At 40.0% G+C, this 21,574-nt stretch overlaps 1 protein-coding gene across 1 annotated transcript in view; it reads right to left on the reverse strand.

The window, feature by feature from the left end:
• NCKAP5 (NCK associated protein 5) overlaps nucleotides 1-21,574 on the reverse strand; it is a 347,717-nt gene that overhangs the window by 280,071 nt on the left and 46,072 nt on the right. The gene's annotated exons all lie outside the window — the stretch shown is intronic.

Consider the following 21,574-nt stretch of genomic DNA (forward strand, 5'->3'; position numbering starts at 1 on the left):
CTGAAGGTATTTGAGATACCAAAGGTTATCCTGTTGTGAGGCGGCAAAATTGATTAAATATTCCTGATTAGATGAAGCCACAGCATATTAATCCTTAATCAAATAGTGTCACATATGGCTTTCTTCTCTGTTTGGTACCTTGGCTATAGCACCATGGGCCAGGATCCAAGTTTTTTATCAAGAACGTGCTTGTGATTTCTGTCTAAGAACACAACCAGGGTTCAGCATTGCTCCCAGTGTTCACAGAGCCAGGCGATGTCCATTGCACATCAGGTTGCATATAAATGTTAGGCTTTCCTCCTTCCACAACTCCCTTTCCCTGCAACATTGCATACAGAGGGACTGCTAACAAGAAAGAGTGCAGGGTTCTTTCCCAGCTTTAGAAGCAAAGCCATAAAATTTAATGTGCCCAGCATAGTTCTATTTAAAGCACTGGTAAATGAGCCAACAAACTACTGTCCATGAGCATTACATCACGTGTTGCCACATTTCTCTGAGGCTATATAAAGCTGTAATATGTTCACTAATGAATTGTATGGTATGTTCAGGCCATATGGCTCCCCGGAACTGTACAGAACAATGCTGCAGTTATGGGGGTACGGAACAATCACTTTCTGACATGTACATCATCATGTGTTTATGAAATGTCTCCCAGGGAGACCACATGCTAAAATGAACTGTCAATATTTTATTGTTCACTCACTCGTGTGCTTGTTACAATTTGGTTTATGTTTTATTTGTTTATAAAACCATTTGTGCTAATAACCCAACCGTATTTTTTATTTTCCTCCATGCCCTAATTTCACTGCTGCTAGGGCAATACAGAAGAGCTGATTGGCTCCAGTTGTTTTTTGTTTCAGAAGTTCCAGCTGCTGACTAATTACCTTGTTGGAAAAGCAAACATGGCTGTCTCTCATATCTACACTGCATTTTCTTATTTCCAAATATGAAGTTACAGGAATCTAAGGCAGTTAATATGTTCAGTTTTATTTACATAGCTCTTCAGTTATCATGAGGAGCAGCATCTCTGCTCAACCTTTTGGATTATTGGAGGATTTTTGTTGAAAGACAAAATGCTATGGAATGGGTTAAAGTATGTATATAAATTTAAACAAACCCAAATAAAAGGCAGAACACTTGGGCTATCTCTGTGCATTATGGTAAATGAAGCCATAATCTCCTAATACCCCTGGCAATGAGGTCTCTCCATTAGCTAATAGCTGGTTTAAAACAGTCTTATAACAATTCTACCAACTAAATAAACATTTTAAAATAAACACACATACACATGTGCATAAGCATTCTGATTTACAAAGCAGAAAATGTACAGCATTATGTTCCCCTGTCTATTTTTCAGTCATTAAATTTTCAATAGTGTAAGCCTGCATGCAACCGTGTGACCCATAATAAAAATACCTCCTTGAAGTTAAAGCAGCTTGGAGGCACCCACCCTGCTCCCTCACAAGGTGGGAGCTTCCTGGGAAAGCAAACCTACCTTTAACAACTGAAGGAATGATAAACCATGCAGGGCATTGGACTGGGCTGGATCTTTTGGGTTCCTGCAGCCATCCATTGTGAGTATGAAAATCCTGGCTGTGCTCAATCAGAAAAGCAGAAGTGTGTTCTTCTCTTCAGCACAAGCACTGCTGCCTTTCTGCTTCTTGTCAATATTTAACTAGTTTGTCAAGTTGGATTATATCTCCTGTCCTAAATCCTACTCCTTTAATTCAAACTAAGTGGGTGTGCTTCCAAGGCAGCTTCTTAGTCATGTATAGATATCTTATCAAAGTCATTTGTTTGGCCTGGAAGGTTTCTTCCTGGATGCATTTTCATGTATAGATGATGCACTTGCCAAACCAATGCACCAGAGAAACCACCATGGTGAACAAACAGCCATGATTTCACAGCAACACCCACAGAAAACAAGGGCTTTGTTGGATTTTCAGCACTTCTTGGTCACTCTTGGCCGCAGAATGAGAGGAATAATCAGAGGAATTCCAATATACACACACTTTTCAACAAGCTAGCATAAGATAATGTGGTTTTTTAGACAGTTTTTTAAGCACAGGCTGAAGGAAGTGCTTCCTTAGGGCTGATCTCACCCTCAGATGTGGCTGCAGCTTCCTCTTCCCTGCAGCTCCTCCAGCACAGCCAGAGCTGTTTTTGCTGTCTGCAAACAAACCAGTTCAGTTGGACTTGCTGGAGATGCAGCCACCCACTACTATGAACAGGCTCATATGAATTCATGTTTTGCACCACTTATGTACATTTATTTGCACGTTAAGAGTGTCTCTTAGGCACAGGCAATCTGCCAACACTGTTCTCAATGGAACACAATTTTGCTTTCCAAATTAAGAGGCACTAATAATACCAAGCAGCAAAAACAATGATGCAAAACCTGTATAGTGCTTCAAGCTACAGTGGTTAACATTAAAAAGTCAATTATCACCAGTTCACTGCAATATTTTGTCTAAGAAGGTAGATTTTTTAAAATAATGTCTTAGTTTGGTGTTTTCTTATTTGGGAAGTTTTTGGGGAGTGGGTTGGGGCAGGGAATGCCAACTTTTAAAAATAAACTTTGCTCTTTCCAAAAAGAGGTTTCAAAATAACATATACAAATATTCCTCACAGATCTCTTTTTCCCTGTCCTCCATCTAAGCTTTTTCACAAAAAGAAAAAAAAAAAAAAAAGAAAAAAAAAAAAAAAGTATATTTGGAGCCAAAGAAACCAAATCAACCAAATGATGGCAGATTCACACCACTCTACTGCAAGGAGCAGTAGAGGTACAAGAGGTAGAATCTACCTAGTTGTATTCCCCACTGAACTTCTGTAAACAGGTTGTTTACATCCCTGTAACATTGTTTAAAGTAACCTAGTCATTATTAATTACTAATTCAGATCTGAAAATATCTCTGTACACATGGATGTACAGAGTGAGTTCCCATAATAAGTTATCAGATCAAGATCATTGTGTCACTCTGCCTGACACAAAGGCTGATGAAGAATTGGGAAGATTTCCTGCCATTCTCTGACCTGCGGGCTGGCCAGGCTTCACCAGCACACGAGAACAGGAGGCACTCAGTGTTGCTTAGTTCCATTCCCATACCTCTGTCTCCAGGAGAACAAGCTCTCTGTTTCAGGGTCAATGTTGAGGGTCTTGTCCAGCATGACATGATTTCAGATCACCAAAAGCTGGCAGAAGCTCACATCTGCCTCTCAGCCTCATGGGCACGAACCCTCAGGGGACAGTTCTGAGCCAGGGAAATTGTATGTGTGATGGTTATTGCAGATAGAAAAGGATTCTTAACCTATATACAATCTCTTGAGCAACTTAACTCCCCACCCCCTTCCCCAGTGCTCTCTGAAACCCTCAGCCTGCCCTGAAATAGATGCTGAGCCTCAAACAGTCAGAAGCGATTTTGTAGTCTGAAATCCAAACCACGCACAATTGGCCTCTGAAACTAGTGGAACAAATGCTACTCTCTTGCAGCAAGATATTTTGGTCTTTGATAAATATTAACTGACATGCAATAGTCATAGCCAAAGCAGCTGACCCATATTTCATAACTAGTGGAAGTTTTCCCTGACACTATCATTAGAAGCACTCAGCTGCTGGGGGCTGTGAGCCGGATCCCGCTGCAAAACTCCTGCTCAGGCCCAGTACAAGATCACCCAGCACAAGATTACTGCCTGTGACCTTGACAGGAGGAAATGCATTGGAGATCACTTGACAGAAAATTTTTATGTGGCTCTTTACATCCTTTTAATTGGTTAAAAAGGGAGAAAGTGGAAGCATTCAAATTATGCCTTATTAACTGTTATTTTTCACTGGGGAAACTCTGCAGACTCACCTTTGTCAGCACAATCACGGGGAGGGAGCCAATACTGGGTAAGGGGAGTTTTGTCACAGGGATATTGTGTGACAGAGCTCATCTGGCTGCAGGGATTACAAGATAACACACAGAGATTGGTCATGAGGTCACCTTCAGTGTGACTGAGCTGCTGCTTTCAAAAAACTATCATTGGATGTGACTTCAGTGAAAATTATTTCATAACTGAAATCTGCAGGTCTCAACAAGATTCCTAGACATCAGAAAGCCTTTAGAAAAGACTACATTCTTGAGTTTAGAATATTGGGGGTTTTTGCTATGAAGCTGAAATATTTAATGTTTTCAGGGTTGTGTTCAAGTTTGGGTGTTTTCTGCGTTTTTGAAAACAAATAGATTCAAAGTTTGCAAACATAAAGAGGAGTGCAGAAAACCTGAGAATAATCACAATCTGCCTAATATTTTAAGTAATATAAAGTACCATGAGCCTTGGAAGAAAATGCTATGAACCTGGTACAGGAAAATCTTTGTTTACTTAATACAATTCTGAGTCCTTATCCATTATTTATTTATTTAGGTATTGCACAAATTTCCCCAGCCAAGCTGTTCAGGTTGCCAACATGAATAGCTTTCCACATCTGCTGCCAACTGATGTCTCCCCTGATGGTATTCAGAGCTGAAGAGCAAAAATTTCACATAGAGCAGAATCAGCTCTTTAATAAATGGATCTGTGGAGCACTTCAGCACAGACTAAAGCAGCTGTTTCAGTGGTCATGTGGCTTCTGACAATTGTCTCCAAAACTTGCCTGTGCTGCAACTCACCAAGGAGTTACCTGCTGCTTCCATCACAAGTTTCCATTTTTGCATTCGTAAATAACTTTTTAAGTGAAATGGGGACCTTGAAGGGTGCATTTATGTTGCTCAAATTCTGCACTGTTTGGGGAATGAGACCAAATTCTAACCTTTAGATCTTTAGTGAAAATTTGTCATGCTTTTCTTGAAACTCACTTAAGCACATTGAGGACTTTGCATGTGCAAAGGGGAACAAGTCCTGGTACACACTGCAACAAATGGAACTCACAGATTCCCTTCTGAATCTTAGATATGTCAGCTGAGGTCTTACTGTCTCACAGGGACCACTGAGCTAATTCTGTCAAACTCTCCTTGCCCCCAGTGGAAATTGTCCAAAATTAAACTTAAAAAACGCAAAAAACTGTGGACCATGCTCTAAGTTTGAGTGAAAACTGAACTGTCTTGGTAGCTGCCACATTTGTGTGCCAGGAATTGTTGTGTGGGGCTGCAAAAGGTGCTTACTTTTGGCCTCTGTTCCCACTGAAATCAGTCAGTGATTAAACTTCCACTGACCTCAGTGGGAACAGATTTCAACTCATATTAAGCATTTTAAGATCCAAGTATGCAGGTTTTACATATCTGACAACATACTTTTCCAAGCACTGTTATAAACCTTTTTCTCCCATCACATATGTTGGCAATGCATTTTTTGCAGTAGATGTTGGAAGAGACTGAAGGAATGCAATTGTTTTTCAGTGTCACTTAAATAAATTAAATATAGTGCCACAGGCTGAATGAGCAGATACAATTTTTTATAAGCTCATAATGTTTTCCTTTGCCTTAGAATGTCTTAGAATTGTTCATTAAAATTTGAACAGTGTACAGCACACAGCATCTGACATAACTGCCATGCCACCACTGCCATGTCTGCCCCATCACACAACAAACCAGACATGACTTTTTAATGAGAAACAATAAAAAATGTTCATCAATTATTAAAGTTCTCTTTTCAGTATGTATGGCTGAAAAAACACATAAATGAAAATATCACTTACACCGACTACATGTCACTTACACTAAATATTTTGGTTTTCTTATAGTAGGCCCAGCCACCCCCATATCTTTTTTATAGCATTGTCTGACAACAATACTTCACTTTTTTAGGCATGAAGGAATTCAAAACCCTCCCTTACTGAGCAACACACAGCTATGGCCTTGGGGTAAAAAATAAATACCTGCTTTTCACAGAATGCGTTAAGCAGTTCAGCCTTTCCAGAAATAAATTCTTTCTCCATACCCTCTATTTGGATCTTTTCAGAAAGAAACAAAAGGTCTCTGAAACATTAAATATTTTTGTATGTGGCACTGTTAATAAAGCTGATGGCACACAATGTGGAGAGGGTAATTAGTCCTGCAGTCCAGCATTCCCTCCCATGAGTGGGAACACTCTCCCTGTGCAGCTCCCAGTGACCTGAAGGTCATCCCTCTGTACAAGGACATTTGCTACAAGGGCACTAAGCTTTTTTTAAACTAAAGAGAAAACAAGGAAACTGCTTTCCTCTTCTGCCAACTTCTCTTCAGAGCATCACCGGGTCCCTTCCAAACTTTTGCTGCCTCCTGCCCCAACTATAACCTGAGGAGTGGAAACTTCTTTTATTCTTTGACCTTCATTGCCTTCCATAAGAAGGCAACTTAACTTTCTCGAGGCAGAAAAGACCCTCCTTTGACCTTACCTTCAGTTTTTCTTCATTCATGAATGCCAAGGAAGAATGATGAGGAAATTTGTTGTTCCCTTCTCCCCCGCCTCTCTCCCTCTTTCCCAGGAGCAGTCACAGCAGCTCTTGCAAAATCTTATCTCCTCAGTGCCTCACCCTATACATCCTATAGTTCCCTTATCTTGCCTGAGATAACAGCCCAGCTAGTGCAGTGGGTATTGGCTCATTGTGGGGTTCTGTAGTGGCCCTGAGGTGAGTGTGTAACCCAAGAGCTACAAACACCATTTCCTGTGCTATCCATATATTGAAATGCTGGAAAATCTAACATCCAGATATTGGCAAGCCAAGCTTGGCTCAGTGTGAGACTGAAAGAGATCACAGCCCAGGGAAGGATGGCTGCAGGCCATAAATGCAAATAGCTGTGCGATTAACAACATGTTATACCCATAAAATTTAAATCAAACATTGGTCAGCTGAAGGTCATTAAAGAAAGAAAGTCCCTTAGTTCTCCTTTAGGCTGCTCTGAAAGGCTGATACTCACCAGCAGGAGCTACGGTGGACTAAGAGGAAACCACACAGATTTAAAATATTTTGTTTTGGAGAAAGGAAAATGGATTTTCTGAATATTATGGTGAGCCTGATCAATGCAAGCAAAGCAGTAACAGATATAAATTACCAGAAACAACAACAAAAAATCTTTGTTGATTGGACTGACTGTTGTCAATACATATCACTTAGCCAGCAACCAGAGAGAGCACTCGCAGCACAATTATAAAAGGGCCAAACTTTCCAGAGTGCTCTGGATCCTTTGCAAGCTTCTGTAAGCGGAGTTCAAGAAATGTGAAACTACTTACTGTCAAAAAGCTGCCTGCTGACTGTGAATAGTCACCTTTGACAAGAGCTGGAGGGGATGTGGAGGTTGTTTCTGCAAGGCTTCAACTCCTTGAGGCAGCAGAGGAGGCTCTGCAGTGCCTCAGTGCAGGTACCCTCAGCTGTGCAACATATCAGGTCACTGGGGGATGAAACAGCTTCTGAATGAACAGACCTGCTTAACTTGACCATTGTCTCCTGCATGAACCAAAACAGGCTTGCTGGCAGGACAAATACCAATATTTTTCTCATCTCCACTGCTGGATGAGTAGAAATTTGCTGGATTTAAATAAAATGGAGAAAAAGACTTTTAATCCATGACAAAATTGCCTGTGACCAAGGTATGTCTTCTATATCAATAATTTAGACAAAAGATTACTAAGTTTACCTGGTAAATTAGTTTAACATTACAAGCTAGCAAAACAAACTCAGGGAGGCTGAACCTCTTGGTCAGAGCTGAAAATCACCATGATAGCTACAGAAAATGAAATGCTGATGTGCACTTGAACAGCTGGAGGACAAAACAGTTTCTGTGGAAGTTGAGTTTGTGACTCCTTCAAATTTTATCAGGGAAATAATTTTCCTTCATAGCTACCAGAGAGTAGGAAAGATCATAAAAGTCCAAAACTGGCCAACTGAGAAGCATCTATTACACCTGGCCCCAGGGAAGGATGGCAAAATGTATGAAAGTCTGAAGAGAAAAGTGCCTCTATGCAGAAATTACCAAATTCAGTACATTCACAGAAACACTCATGTTTATATTTATGAACAGTTTATATTTATGAACATGTTGCTATTGCACTATCTTCCTTGGCTTCTTTGTGAAGTTAAAATGAAAGCAAAATAGTACTGGTTTTGCCTGCAAAGTTTTTCTGATGCTGACTTTATTTATTTGTTTATTGCCAAGAAGAAGCCTAAAGGATGTGTAAAGTATCTGTTGTGACATACAGCACTTTCTTACTAGATCAAATCTAGGTCTGCACAGACAGCAGACAAGAACACAAAAGGGGGAGTGCAGATGAACTCACACTAGATTTAGAAAAAGAAAGGATTTAAGGCTGAAGGATTTGAAGGAAAACATCCATTATGAGATACTTCACATTCACCATTAGGCTGCCCTTGGGAGGGAGGGAATCAAGAAGCTGTAAAACAGGGTTTTAAATGGGCTTCTTGGGACTTGAGGAACCACTAGACCTCCATTAGACAGACTTTTGACAGGTCTCCCTGTTAGCATATCCAATATATAAAAATAAAAACGGCTCCAGCTGGCAGACTATTGTTACTATGGCAGCATAGATCAGGACCACTCAGAACTCTTGGAAGACTTTGAAACCAAACTATTTTCTAAAACCACAGGAAGCACACGTCACAGATATGGCATCATTCCTAGCTTGGAGCCCAGTAGTGACAGCTGCCTTTTCTCTGCTCTCTGCTTGCTTTCCTGGGGAGGCACGTGAGTATCTGGGACTCTCAGGACTCAGAAAGCATAAAACTATCCCTGCACAAAGCAAAGGGTCTGAGCAACAAGGCACGCATGAAAAATGTCCAATGTTTTGTAAAGCAGTTTTATAATTTTTGGCATAGAAATGTTAATTATCACTATTCCTCATCATGTCCATGTAGATATACAGTAGAAAACTGATGATTCCATCCAGTTCTCTTAAATTTGAACCTTTTTTTATGAGGTACTTCAGCTTCTATTGTTGTTATCCTTTTTGGGAGGCTCTACTCTAATTTTTTTGCAAATCTCTAGAGAACACTTGCAGCACGACCGCTTCCACCGCATCAAGAAATGGGTGTTGGAATATTGCTTTGTAAAGTCAGAGAAAAGGGCTGATTTGAAACTGATTAATGACTGAGAGCTACAGAAGCTTTGAGGGTGGAACATACTGTTTTACACAAAAAGTGTTCCCTGCTTAGGCTCTCTTGTTGCTTTACCAGATTACAAAGGGTTTTTCCAATGGGCAAAAGCAGAAGGGGCAGATTGAGCTCATGGAATTGGTTTTAAATAAAGCTGCATTCTCTTAATCTCTTGTTTCTAGAAGAAAATCCAACAGAAGAGAGATAAACCCATAGCAATGAAAAAACATGCATTATACCAGTAGTGGTAAAGCATATATTTATTTTTGAACGCCCTTAGCAAGCTTTATATGAACTGACTTTAATAAAGGAAATATTTGCCTTCTTGTTGATCACTCATGTATGGACTTACATCCTTTTCTTTCCACATTTCAGCCTTGGAAATTAAGCAGGAATATCTCCTTTTCTGCATGTTTTTAAACATCAGGTTCTTTGCAACACCCAAGTCAGATAGCAAAATGCAGCCACATAAGGCAAAGCCTGATAATGCACCACCTTCCCCTGTGGGTCCTACAAGTAACTAATAAATATTTAAGAGCAGCAGCACCTGAGATCAGAAGGAAATAGTGATTCTTCAGTCCTCCAGTAGGGAGCCCACAGAAGTGCATGGAGCAAACACCTACTTTTCTTCTAGGTCACTGGGCAAGCTGGAAGGGCGTTGTGTGGGGGAATGGGAATTGAGTAGAGGCAGTGAGGAGGAGGGCTGCAGCTAACTGGCTGCCTCCTGGACTCTGAACTATACAAATCTGAGCTTCAGGAGCATCCTCTGAGCTCAGCAAACACATTTCAGTGCATTCACAATTTGTCAGGATGGTAACACAGGGTTCAAACAGGGAGGTTTGTTTGTAAGTAAATTCTTGTCCCACTACTACAGCTGTGTCAAGCCTGATGCCAGCTGGCACTGGAAGCTGTTCTGCTGCCAAAATTTGCTGTCTCCAAAGCAAATGGGAACAGGCCAGCATCCTGTGGATCTCAACTGTAAGTAGCCATCCAAGACAGAATATAAGATGAGCTTTTAGAAGAGACTGGCGATCTCCATAGGAACAGTCAGCTCAGAGACACACAGAGAGTGAAAAAGAGAGAGGGAGGTTATCCCTACTGCATAAACAGCTCATTTTTGTCTCCTGACTAATATTTAGAATCAGATTCTCCACTGGGATAAATTAGAGCATCTTTAGCTCTATGTTTGAAAAAATCTTGACATCATTGTATAAACCATATTATTTGAAATGATAAATCTGTTTTCTTTGCCTTACAGTTTAAGAGCCTCCAGGCTATTGTTTTCCAGGCTTTTTACAACATCAGAGAGGCAAGAGACTTAGTCACACTTCATCTTCCTGCAAATGGAGACTGGATGTAGTTCCCCAAGTCTGGGTTAGAGGGAATGAAAGGAAAATCTTGTACCCATCACCATAAGGCAAGTAACAAAACCATAAGAAATAGTGGCTGCAAAGTCTGTCCATCCCCAGCTCACATCAGTGGAAGAAGTGGTTTTGTGCCAGCTAAAGACCCAGCCCTCAGTCTAAATATTGACTCAGTGTTTGGCTTCCTGGACTAAACAAGAATTTTCATGAGGCATTTCCCAAACCAGTTGAGTTTGGAGAGCCTGAAAGCTTCCATTTCAACCTTTATGTGATCAAATTGGAGAGCTCTATTTGAGAGTACTGCAGAACAGAGTCAAAAGGTTTCTTAGCTGCTTTAAAATTTGGCTTTTAAAATCTGGTTTTTATATATGCTTGCTGCAGCATGTACAAACTAGTAAGTATTCTCCACAAATGCAAGAAAAAAAATTCCTGCCCCTGTAGTCATACCTAAATCTGGACAAAATATTTAAGAATCATTTTCTTCTCAAAAAAACAAGTCATTTATCTGATTCAGGAAATGGAAATCAATCTTTACTGCTATGCCTGAAGTGAAAGTTTTTTTCCACTCTTCTGAAAGCTTTGTGTTCTATTTGGCCAACTAGGTATATTTTATAGGAACTTAGGAAGAAAAGGCAAATCACAAACAATTCTTTCAAAAATATGGCAATATTTGCAACATTTGTATATTTTAAACATGAAAATAGTAACAGGATTTTTCTGTAACCAAGGAGAAGACATCAAATATCTTCTGCACTAGATGTGTAAGATCAATCTTAGTCCAGGACTACGAGCACAGTAATGTACAATTGTTTGCTTAAGAATTTAATTTCTTCAATCTATTTTCATCTCTACAGTCACCAAAATGACTTTGAAACATGTTCTCTCTTGATCCTGATATTCTACTTTCAGCATACTGACTCTGCTGCAAATTTTGGAAAAATCTTATCCTGAGCAATTGCCTTTTTTTCTCTGACACTGAGCTTGCTGGCTCTGAATTGCTTCTCTGGATTGAACTCTGCTCCTTTGCAGGCTCTGTCAGTGATATGTTGCTACATACACTGATTTAGATCTCATCAATGTACCATCCTCTGCTCTCCTCATGTCTCAGTAACTGCTGTAGCCAAGGCAAAAGGCCTTGGTTAATTACTTGCTTCCTTAAAGGGTATTTGGAAGATCACAGAAGACAGGTATGTTATTGTTAGCTATAATACCACTTGCTCATTCAAAGGCCATCAAAACCTCCTCAGATCAAAGTTCCTTACTGAGAATTCACACTGTGCTGTATCCTAATGAGTACAGACTGGGATCACGAGTCCTCGGGGCTCAGAAAAGAGAATCACCTCTTTTAATCTGTAACCTTTTATTGTTGCTGTTTTCCTTGACTACTTAACTCTGGCCTTAAGTGCTCTTGTGCACCAAATTCCAGCCTCCATTTACTAAGGGGTTACCCCACCAAAAGGACAAAAGCTACATTAGCCCCATGTTTGACAGCAGCCACAAACGTTGGGATTTTTTTTTTTTTTCCCAATATAAATGCATTTTTCTGCTCCCATTTCCACTTTGCTACATCTGCCTATGATGGGGTCTTTTCTGTTCACCCAGCAGTGACAGCACTGAAAGTAAGAGTGTGTCAGCCCCTCTTTCAGTGCCCGGGTTCTGGACACAGCATAATGGACATTGCCGGTGGGGACACACTCAGAGAGTGTCATCTGTGCTGAGGGAAATGGCCTACATCAAATGGATGGGGAAAAATGTGTGTCATGAAGAGGAGAAGAAAAATTTATCTGTTTTGCAAGGCTATCAAGGATTTCAATAAAGGGCAGTAGATGCATTGCCTTTGATTAGCTCATAAACGCCTGTACTTCCATTCTGGGGAAATGAAGTTCTACTTAACAGACTCTACTCTTTCTCACAGAGATGGGAGGAATTTATTTCTGATGGCTCCTCACTGAAAGCAAGCCATCATTCACATGCCAAGAAATACTAGGGTAATGAAAAGTGCCATACACTGTGCAGATACTTCCCCCAATTTCTCTTTGGAAGCTTATTAATTATCAGAACTTTCTGAGAGGTTTGTAAATCATGGGGAGAATCTGCTTAAATAATCTATGAATCTATAATGCTCATTATTTTCAGAGTTTGGAAAAACAAGTCCATGGGCAATCCCATCACCACAGCAGCACTCTCTTTTGGTCTCCTGAGTGTGTGAGGATCCCCAGTCTGTAACCATGACACCCTTTTTTGTGTTTCCTATTAAATAATACAAAGCAGCAGTGATCATTTACATGGACTCAGCTAAAGGTCTTTATTTTATAATACCTGTGCCCTTTTAAGCCACTTATTTGCATTTGCCTTAGGAGATGTGCTAACTTCTAAGGCAACAAATGCCTGGAGAAGAACCACAAGACAAGAAAAGGCTGAAGTCTGCTTGCGAAAAGGGATCAGACAGACCCACACATAAAATAAAGAGAAAGAAGCTGCAGGCTGTGCCTTCCCGCAGCTTCTCCTGCCCATGAGCCCATGCCAGGCCACCACAGGGGAAGGAGCAGCTTTAGAGGGCTCCCCACCTTCCACTTCCCACCCAAATCCAGCTGGGGACACAAGGCGCCCCACACGCAGGTGCACAGAGATGCAGTTCATAGATTTGTGAACCAGCTGGAAAGATTACAGTCCAATAATTCCACAGGCAGCTTGGTTGGAGACAGCCCAGAGAGCTCATTTACTTAGGGGGAAAAAAAAAGAGCAGGGCTGACTTCTGCAACACAAGTATTTACAGAGGCAGATCACAAATCCAGTGGTTTTAGCTGCTTAGTCATGAGGAATGACTTGGTAAGGCCAGAACAAAAAACAACACTTGGGAAGAGCTTAATTTCATTGTCTAAAGGTTCCTCTGCTGGGTTCAACCAGCTCTGCCCTCAGCTTGTTTAGGCAGCTTTTCTTGGTAACAAAAGAGTTTCACACTCCAGCATCCATGAGAGATACAATTTTCAGATGCACTGACATGACACAGCCTTGGCACTGGCCTCGCTCTGTGCAGAGTGAATGTAATTAGGTTCTGGTCACTGGGCTGCGGGCAAAGCCCAGCTTCCAGCCCACACAGTAATTAATGACAGCACAATGACATCCAAAATCGACACACTTCACGCTGGGGAAGGGGGATGTTTGGAGGTTAGGAAATTATGGTCTGTGAGTTTTAGAAAATCTTGTGATACAACACTGAACGCCACAAATACCCAGAATGCGCATTCCAAACGGAGCAGCTGGGAAAAAAAAAGCACAATTCTCCTTTCTGTACAGTACCAACAAGTGTATAGAGAGTAGCTCACCCTATTTTTAGGTTTTTCATACATTCATCGCTAACCCTATCTCTTCTGCACCACTTCCTGAGCTTTGCTAATTAGTGCATTGAGCCATACATGTGGATATATAAATATAGCATAGATATAAATACCTTGTGGGTTTGAGTTTAAAAATATCCCTAAAACTAGATGGCAATTGTGTCTAATAGGGAGCACAGTTCTTCATATTTCCTTCCTTGCCTTCATTTTGTGAGTATAATATAAACAATTATTTTACTATCATAAATAATTCAAGTAATTCCACAAGATATCAGTAATGTCAATTGGATTTCTTCCCATCAATGAAAATTTCCTGTTTTCTACTATGCTTTGGGAAAAAACCGCTCAGCCTTGATGCATCAGGAGTTGAAAACAGGTCTTTTGTCATTCACAGCCTTTGGAGTCCAACTTGTACACTGTGAGCCCAAAGTCACAGGTTTGTGCTTCCTGAAATTTGTATCCTCATTTCCAAGCACCATCCTGCAATTCATGCAGGCTGGACAACCTATGGTACTCGTTAAGAAAGCACCATAAGGGAAGTTGACTGGGCCCATAAGTGACATATGTCCTCACATCACTGGCCCTGAAGAATATGTAATCCATATTAAATAAAGCCCCAAGCCATTTGCAATAATATTTTCTCAGATTTAAAAGGTCATTAGAAGGAGATAAAAGGTTGAGGGAGAACTTTTTGCAATGGATAAGAATAACACAGCACAGATGTAACATTTCTGGTGGATGATCCACGAGGTCTTTGAAAACATTAATTAAGCCTCACATTTTCCTTATGAGATAGGTAAACACTGTGGCTCCCTTGCTCTCTGATCTGTAAAGCAAGGCCAATAAAAGACTTGTGACTCATAAGACATCACAAGAGCCAAGAGCAAAATTAAAAAAGACTTTGCAGCCAGCCCACATTCTAGCAATGTGCATTAATTCAGTCAGTGATGGGATCCTGTGCCCTGCTCAGGCAGGGTCAGGTCCTGTTTTCCTCCCTCGCCAGCTACAGCAGAGTCCTGGATGTACTGATTTCCAGTTTTACATAACTATAAATAATCTGCTAGTCTCATTCTTCCAGGCTCCAGTCATCTGTAATTTCCAATATGACTTCTTTCCTCCTCCTCCTTCTCTACTGCACTGCTTTGATGCTTAACCCCTTGGTGCTTTTCTTTGCAGCGTGGCTAAGAAGCCTCAGTAGAAAGGGAAGCTGTGAGCCAAATGATGAACGTGTTCAGCACAGTCCACAGCTGCGAGAAATTGAATGATAACAAAGCCGGCAGGAAAGTGTTTAAATTCTCCCTTCTGTCCTCAGATCTGAATAGCAGCAGGGTGTAAGTGGCTCACAGACATTGTACCTCTCATCTTCACCATGGGATGAATTTCACTTAAACAGCACAGTTGTACCCCACAGCTTTGGTCTCCATTCCTACCTATTTTCAGTTCTGAGATAGATCCAACAGAAACTCTACCTGATAATAAATTTTAATCACACTTGTGCTAACTTCCAAACACATCTGTGCACCTACAGCTGTGATTCAAAGTGCTGCACCGGACAGGTGGACTCAGAGATGAAAACATAAACAAAAGAAGAATCAAGCACTGTTCTCCAAATTTTCTGTTCTGTTAGGCTTTATATATTGTATCAGAGAACCAAATTATCTTTTTCTGTGGTTGGTCAAATACATTCAAAACTCTGTCCTGGAAAGCACTTGGGAAATGAATGCACCAAGTTGTTTAGGACAGAAGTTTTAACTAAGAAGTGCAGGTTCATGATCAGAATCATTGCTTAAAATTGCATATACAATATTAAATCTGAGGTCACATTTACTTAAGTTATTTAGAAAAATGTATGTTATTTTTTCTATCTCTTTGGGCCAACAGTCCTTCAGGAAAGAATTCCACTTTGTTCTCTTTCAAAGACTAAAAAAATGGCTGGAAATTTTTTAACTGTAGCTTTTGTCCCTGTTGCAAAGACATAGATATTTGTCAGCTCTGAAATTTGATTTATTGTGGAGGCTGTCAAAAGAATCAAATTGATGGTGGAAAACAGTGATGAAATAAATATGAATCCTTCACCTGAGTATTAGGACACAATGAGCTCTACAAGCACCACTGTTTTATTTTAACAACCAGATGCATTAAAATTTATCAGTATTCATGTCATTTATTGAAATAGTGTGTTAATATCTACGTTTCAACATGGAGTGGCCATTTGATTCTACACAAATTCAGTGTCCACTGCTGAGAGCAAAAGAAGGTCAAGTCACCTCTTGACTTGTGCATGAAAGTCCTGCATCATTAATGAGATGAGAAAGAAAGGACCATCTTTAGGCAGGTAATCCAGCAGAATAAGTCTCTTGATCTGGATCCCCACAGTTAATTCCTCTGCATCAATATTTCAAATGCATCAGGTGTAGGGGAAAATACACTTGCCAAAAACAACAGTTTGGCTTAAAATCAAATCTGTAACCTGCAATGTATTAAGTGCCAATGTTCTTGGAATGCTTCCTGGTTTTATGAATACAACCTACAGTTCAAGTGCTATCATGTAACCAGGATAAGAAGATATTTAAAAAATAAAGGTATAAAATGCACCTTACCAGACAGATTGTGGCTCAAGAATATAAATGAATGCAGAGTCAAGTCATTGTTCATAAAGTATTATTTCAGTAATCTGAAAGAATGATCTAGAGAAAGGTTTGTATGTGATGATAAATACGCTCATAAAAAATTGAAAAGCTCACAGGTTTCTTTAAGACTGACAGCACTGGAAATCCTGAGCTATACCAGGCCAAGCAGCTTCCAGTTTATTCAGACAAAACATGTTCTGGGACCTGAGGAAGTGTCTTTTAGTACAGTGCTGGCCAAGCTGAACTTGCTTTTTCAGTTGAATATTCACTGAATATTACATTTTACTTGGGGTTTCCTTGTACTGATGTGACAGTTCATCACAGCTGCCTACAACTGTCAGCATCTCATTTCTCCAGACAGTGAGGCCAGAAATTCATTTCAGCAGCCTGAGTAAAATAATAGAAAGCATAACACCCAGAATGCTGGAGACATCCCATGCTTGGGAACCCAAGTGTGGTTTGGACAAAAGTTATGAACTGAGGAGATGCCACTGGAGCTGCCAATTTGAGTGAGCCTGAAATAAGTGATTCTTGAATGGATCTCTCCCTCCCTTTGTGTGGAAGCTTCCTCACTTTGTACAGAGTAATTAATTAGGCAGAAAGATTTTTTTGTTCTGTAGTGGGAGATTTAGATTCCTATTCCTTTACCAGTTGTCAATTATTTATACAAAGTAGAAAAGAGTCAACAAAAGGGACTGTAAATGCCCCATGCAATAATGACCTATTGCTTGGAGGCTGCAATGCTCTCCAGGCAGAGGAGAGAACTGAACCTCATAAAACCAGGACAAAATAATCTCCTTCTCCCTCAATAATAGAGATCTTTTGCTGTTTGGCTTTTTTTTTTTTTTTTTTTTTTTTCCTGAAATGAGAAGGAAAATTTGACCCAAATTCACAAGCAGTTTCCAGGCAACTGAACTTTGCCAGAACATGTCACGAAGCTCTGAGATGCTACGTGCTACCCTGATGGAAAAGCTTAATGGATGGCAGCTGTACCACGAGGTACAGGAATGACAGTCAAATGGCAGGGGAAAGAGATCCCTGTCACTAAAGAAACACTAAATACTGATCATCAGGATGTACTGTTGCCTCCAAAGGATGGTGATCCACATCTTGAAAGTGATAGGAATCCTTCCCCTCATCATCTAGTATCTTGTTTCCATTTCTGCTTTATGAAATTATTATTAATCCTTCTTCCTAGGATTTTGATATAGGAGGGTAACTTAGTGATGGTCTGTAAACTGTGTGTTTGGGGCAGGAGAATAAGCACGGATTTCAGAATAGGAGGCACCTTGACCTTTTTCTTTTTTAATACATGGTGCATTAAAGATGTATTTTAAAGGTTTTTGAAGGAGAGCAGTATCTTTTGGCTATTAATGACACATTTTTCTGAAGAGTGAGGAAGACGTGGGAAATAGTAAGAATGTGTTTTGACACTTCTTCAAGCAGAGTGGTGAGTTGAGCTTTACACTAATGGTGGGTCAGAAGGCCAAGTCAGCTCTTCACAAGAGGCTTGAGAGGTAAAATTTCCTAAAAGGCATTGAGAGAATGGTGAGGCAATGCAGGACCACAAAGTGAGAGATGACTTGACAGGTGAGCAGACAGGAAAATTAGTCTCTCCCTTCAACAGATTTAAAATAGTGGCATCTACATCCAACCTGCTTAACAGATCCTATGATTCTATGGTAATAGACTACTGAAGAAAAGCAGAGTTGGCCTTCATTGCACGCTCTGACCAGCTTAGGGGAAACTCTTCCAGTCAAGTTCTCACTTTTCACTTTCTTACTGGGTCACCATCATACATGCTGAGAGTTTGCTTAATGGCTCAGCCATCACAGCAGATCCTCAGGATTTTGAGTGAGAGAGATGGCTCCTGTTGGAAGGGAGACTCTCAGAGTCCTCACAAGTTAATTCTGAGATTGTGTTCTGGAGACAAGCCTTGCAGTTTTACCCTGAGGTTCAATGCCACAGCAGAAAGAAGAAGCCTAGAATTTTTCAGTATCTTATAACCAATTTAGTAAAAGATTTATATCCATATCTAGTTCTGAGTAAAACCATGTTAATTAGCCCTTGTGATAAAAATATGCCAAATACTATCAGCAGTCTTCCTTATTCTTCCTAGACAGATGTGAATGCAGACAGAGATACTTAAGAGGATAATTGCACCCTGGCTCTTTGTTCACTGAAGAAATCCCCTGCTTGAGCTTCTGCTTCCTTCTTGCACTGAGAAACCCAGCAGAGCAGCTCACTGCAGAGCTGGGTAGAACCATAAATAAATAGGACAATTTCATTTGATTGTCTCATTCTTGTTTTTGTTATTGCTAGTTGTCCCATCCACAAACTATATTCTTTGTCTTGAAGAAAGAGACATCTGGAGAGATACCATAATCAGTGATTATCTACTGTGCCATGTGCACAAAAACAAGATATTTTAATAAGTCTGCTAACCTATCATATTATTCCAATCATAAATCAAATCAAGGAGGGGAAAATTAGATAAATATATAAGCTGATCAAAGTCAGGCAAAAGAACTATACTCTCATTTTTTCCTAGAAATGCAGAATATATTTTACAATAAAATAATAATGAAAATAATTATATACTGTTTTGAATAAGAACACTTCAGAAAAAAAAGTATTTCCTCAAATTATTTTTTTCTTTGTGGACTGAATGATCTTATCCCACATTAATATAATTAAACACCCATTCTTGTTTTAGTTCTTCTAATGACACTGGTAAAATGCATCACTCTTAAGATGCACATTGTCTAACACTGTGTAAAAAGTTTTGTACTTTTATTGCTCCCTGCCATTCAGCATGCAGGGCACAGGAGAGGAGGCGATCTCCTTTCTTCAATTAAATATACAGCTATTTATTTCTTCTGCAGTCAGTATTTTCTTTAGGATCTCTCAGATAAAGATGTGGGAAACAGTTTGTGTCCGGATTTGCAAGGCAAAACAAAGCACAGTGTGACTACTGTCGAGTCTTACATTCTTCTGTGTGTCACAGTGAGTGAACTTAATTACGGTTCATTAACTCCAAATCCAGTTTCTCATTCATGTACCCAACAGTGTGGCATCAAATCATCTCTCATAACTTCAACATGATGTTCTTAAATCAATGTGGACTTGTTCTATATCAGCATACCCTATAGTCCTTGCATTTTTTCAGGATATTTATAAATGGAAACATGGTACATAATTATTAATGCTTTCAGAAGATAGTTTTGAAGAGAAATAAATTGGGATTATCGATTCTCTTCCCTGAGGACAGTCTGATTAAGTGCTTCCAAAAGTTCCTGTCCGATATCTTTAGCAGCAAATGCCCTGCTGTGCCTGCCCTCTGGTTATTAGTTTCACCTGTAAACAGTTCACTGCCACTGCTGACTTCACTAAACATCTTCGTTGTACTTCAATCTGCATTTTATGTGAACTCTGGAGCTATTAGCCACTAATATCAACAGCATTGCACAGTCTAGGAACATTTATTGGTCCCCTGCTTAGTTTAATGTTTCTGCCTTAGTACTGTAATATTATTAATAGTCACAAAGTACAATAAAAGAAAATTAAGTGTTTATTTTGTTTAGGCTTTCACCACTTTACCTACAGCCTTTTTCCATTACATTTGCACATAAATGAGCATACACTACATTTTTTTAGTGCGTCTAAAAGTCAGGGTTTAACTCCCCTAATCATATTCTATTTTCTGTCATCTTTCAGGCTACTCTATTTTTTATTGCAAGCATATTATGGTAAATCTATACATATATTTTATGGAAATTAATAGCATGCATTTAGTAGCTAGTCATCTTGCTAATAGGCTTCATTTGCATATTTTTCTCTCTCTTTTAAAAGAAATATTTTGAAAAAAGCTTTTTGTCTTCAGTAGAGCCATGACATATTCTGCAGAACATGCTCACATCACACGCATTCCAAAATAGCCTGTTTGCTGCTTGTGGTTCTTTTTATTGTTCCCCTCAGTTTCATAGTTATAAAACCAAAACTGAGGTTTTAATGCCTATTAAGATCAGCATTGATTCCGATGCATTTCAAACTGATGTGCATGCAATCCAGAGACAGTCGCCTTCCAAGAGACAATGAAATTCTGAAGTGTCCACTTTCCCGAGGAACATTGGCCTCCACAGACAATGTGCTGCTAAAAAATGATCCAAGTCATATCTGGCCACAAGAATAGAAATGAAAGTGCTTCCCATGGACATACACAATTATGCATGAGAATAGCATTAACTGCATTCCTTCCAAAGACCAGCTCGAGTACATATTCCTCTTAAGGGAAGTAGAGGGTGGATAAAATTAAAGATTACACAGTTAATGAGTATGCAAAACTGCAGCTGCAGAAAGCCTCTTTCTGTGTGGGGCAGGCTTTGTGCAGTGCCCTGGTGGGCACAGCCTGGGCTGCTCCTCTCCCACTGCATGGCAAGGGCTGCCAAGGCTGAGCAGCCAATCCGAGAGGTACCGGTGTGAAATGGAAAATAAAATAACACTTCCTTGGGTTAAAATTTAACCACGCCCATAATCTCTTTAGTGGAGAGAAGTCAATTGTTTTCCCCATCCAGATAATTTAGCTCCCCACAAGTGTCCCAGCCAGTTCTGCAGAACTTGCACAACCCCATACAATGGCAGCGTGAGCTACCTCGGTCACAGGCAATTTGGTTGTGAAACTGCAGCTCTAGAAAAGCCCGAAGGGCCCAGAGCTCCCAAATGGTCCTTGGAGAGGCCTTCTGCCAGCCTGGCACAAGTATCTGGTGTTACTGGACTCTCTGTGTCAGATTCAGCTCCCTATGATTAAAGTGATTAAAGCTTAACACTTCTAAACGGCTTAATGAAAGACAGGAGGTGGCTTACATTTTTTCTGTCTCTAATTTTTCCAGTATTCAGGGGCTTAGATTATATGCCAGGAGTCTCTGCACCATAGGAAAACTATTATGTTCTCTATTCTTGCACTATGAATTCAGATTAATAGCTCCAAATTCGTGCTCCCTGCAGACTGAATTGCGATTCTTTGAAATGTATGCATTTGTTGGGCTATATTCATTTGTACACATAGCTAATTATAAAGTAATTAGTATTATCTCTATACATCTAAACAGGCAAGCAATGGAAGACAGAACCATTTATTATAGTGACAAAGGGAATCAGCATTTTCTTATCATGAAAATT

This window comes from Vidua macroura, chromosome 7, assembly GCF_024509145.1.
Source record: "Vidua macroura isolate BioBank_ID:100142 chromosome 7, ASM2450914v1, whole genome shotgun sequence".
Lineage (NCBI taxonomy): Eukaryota > Metazoa > Chordata > Aves > Passeriformes > Viduidae > Vidua > Vidua macroura.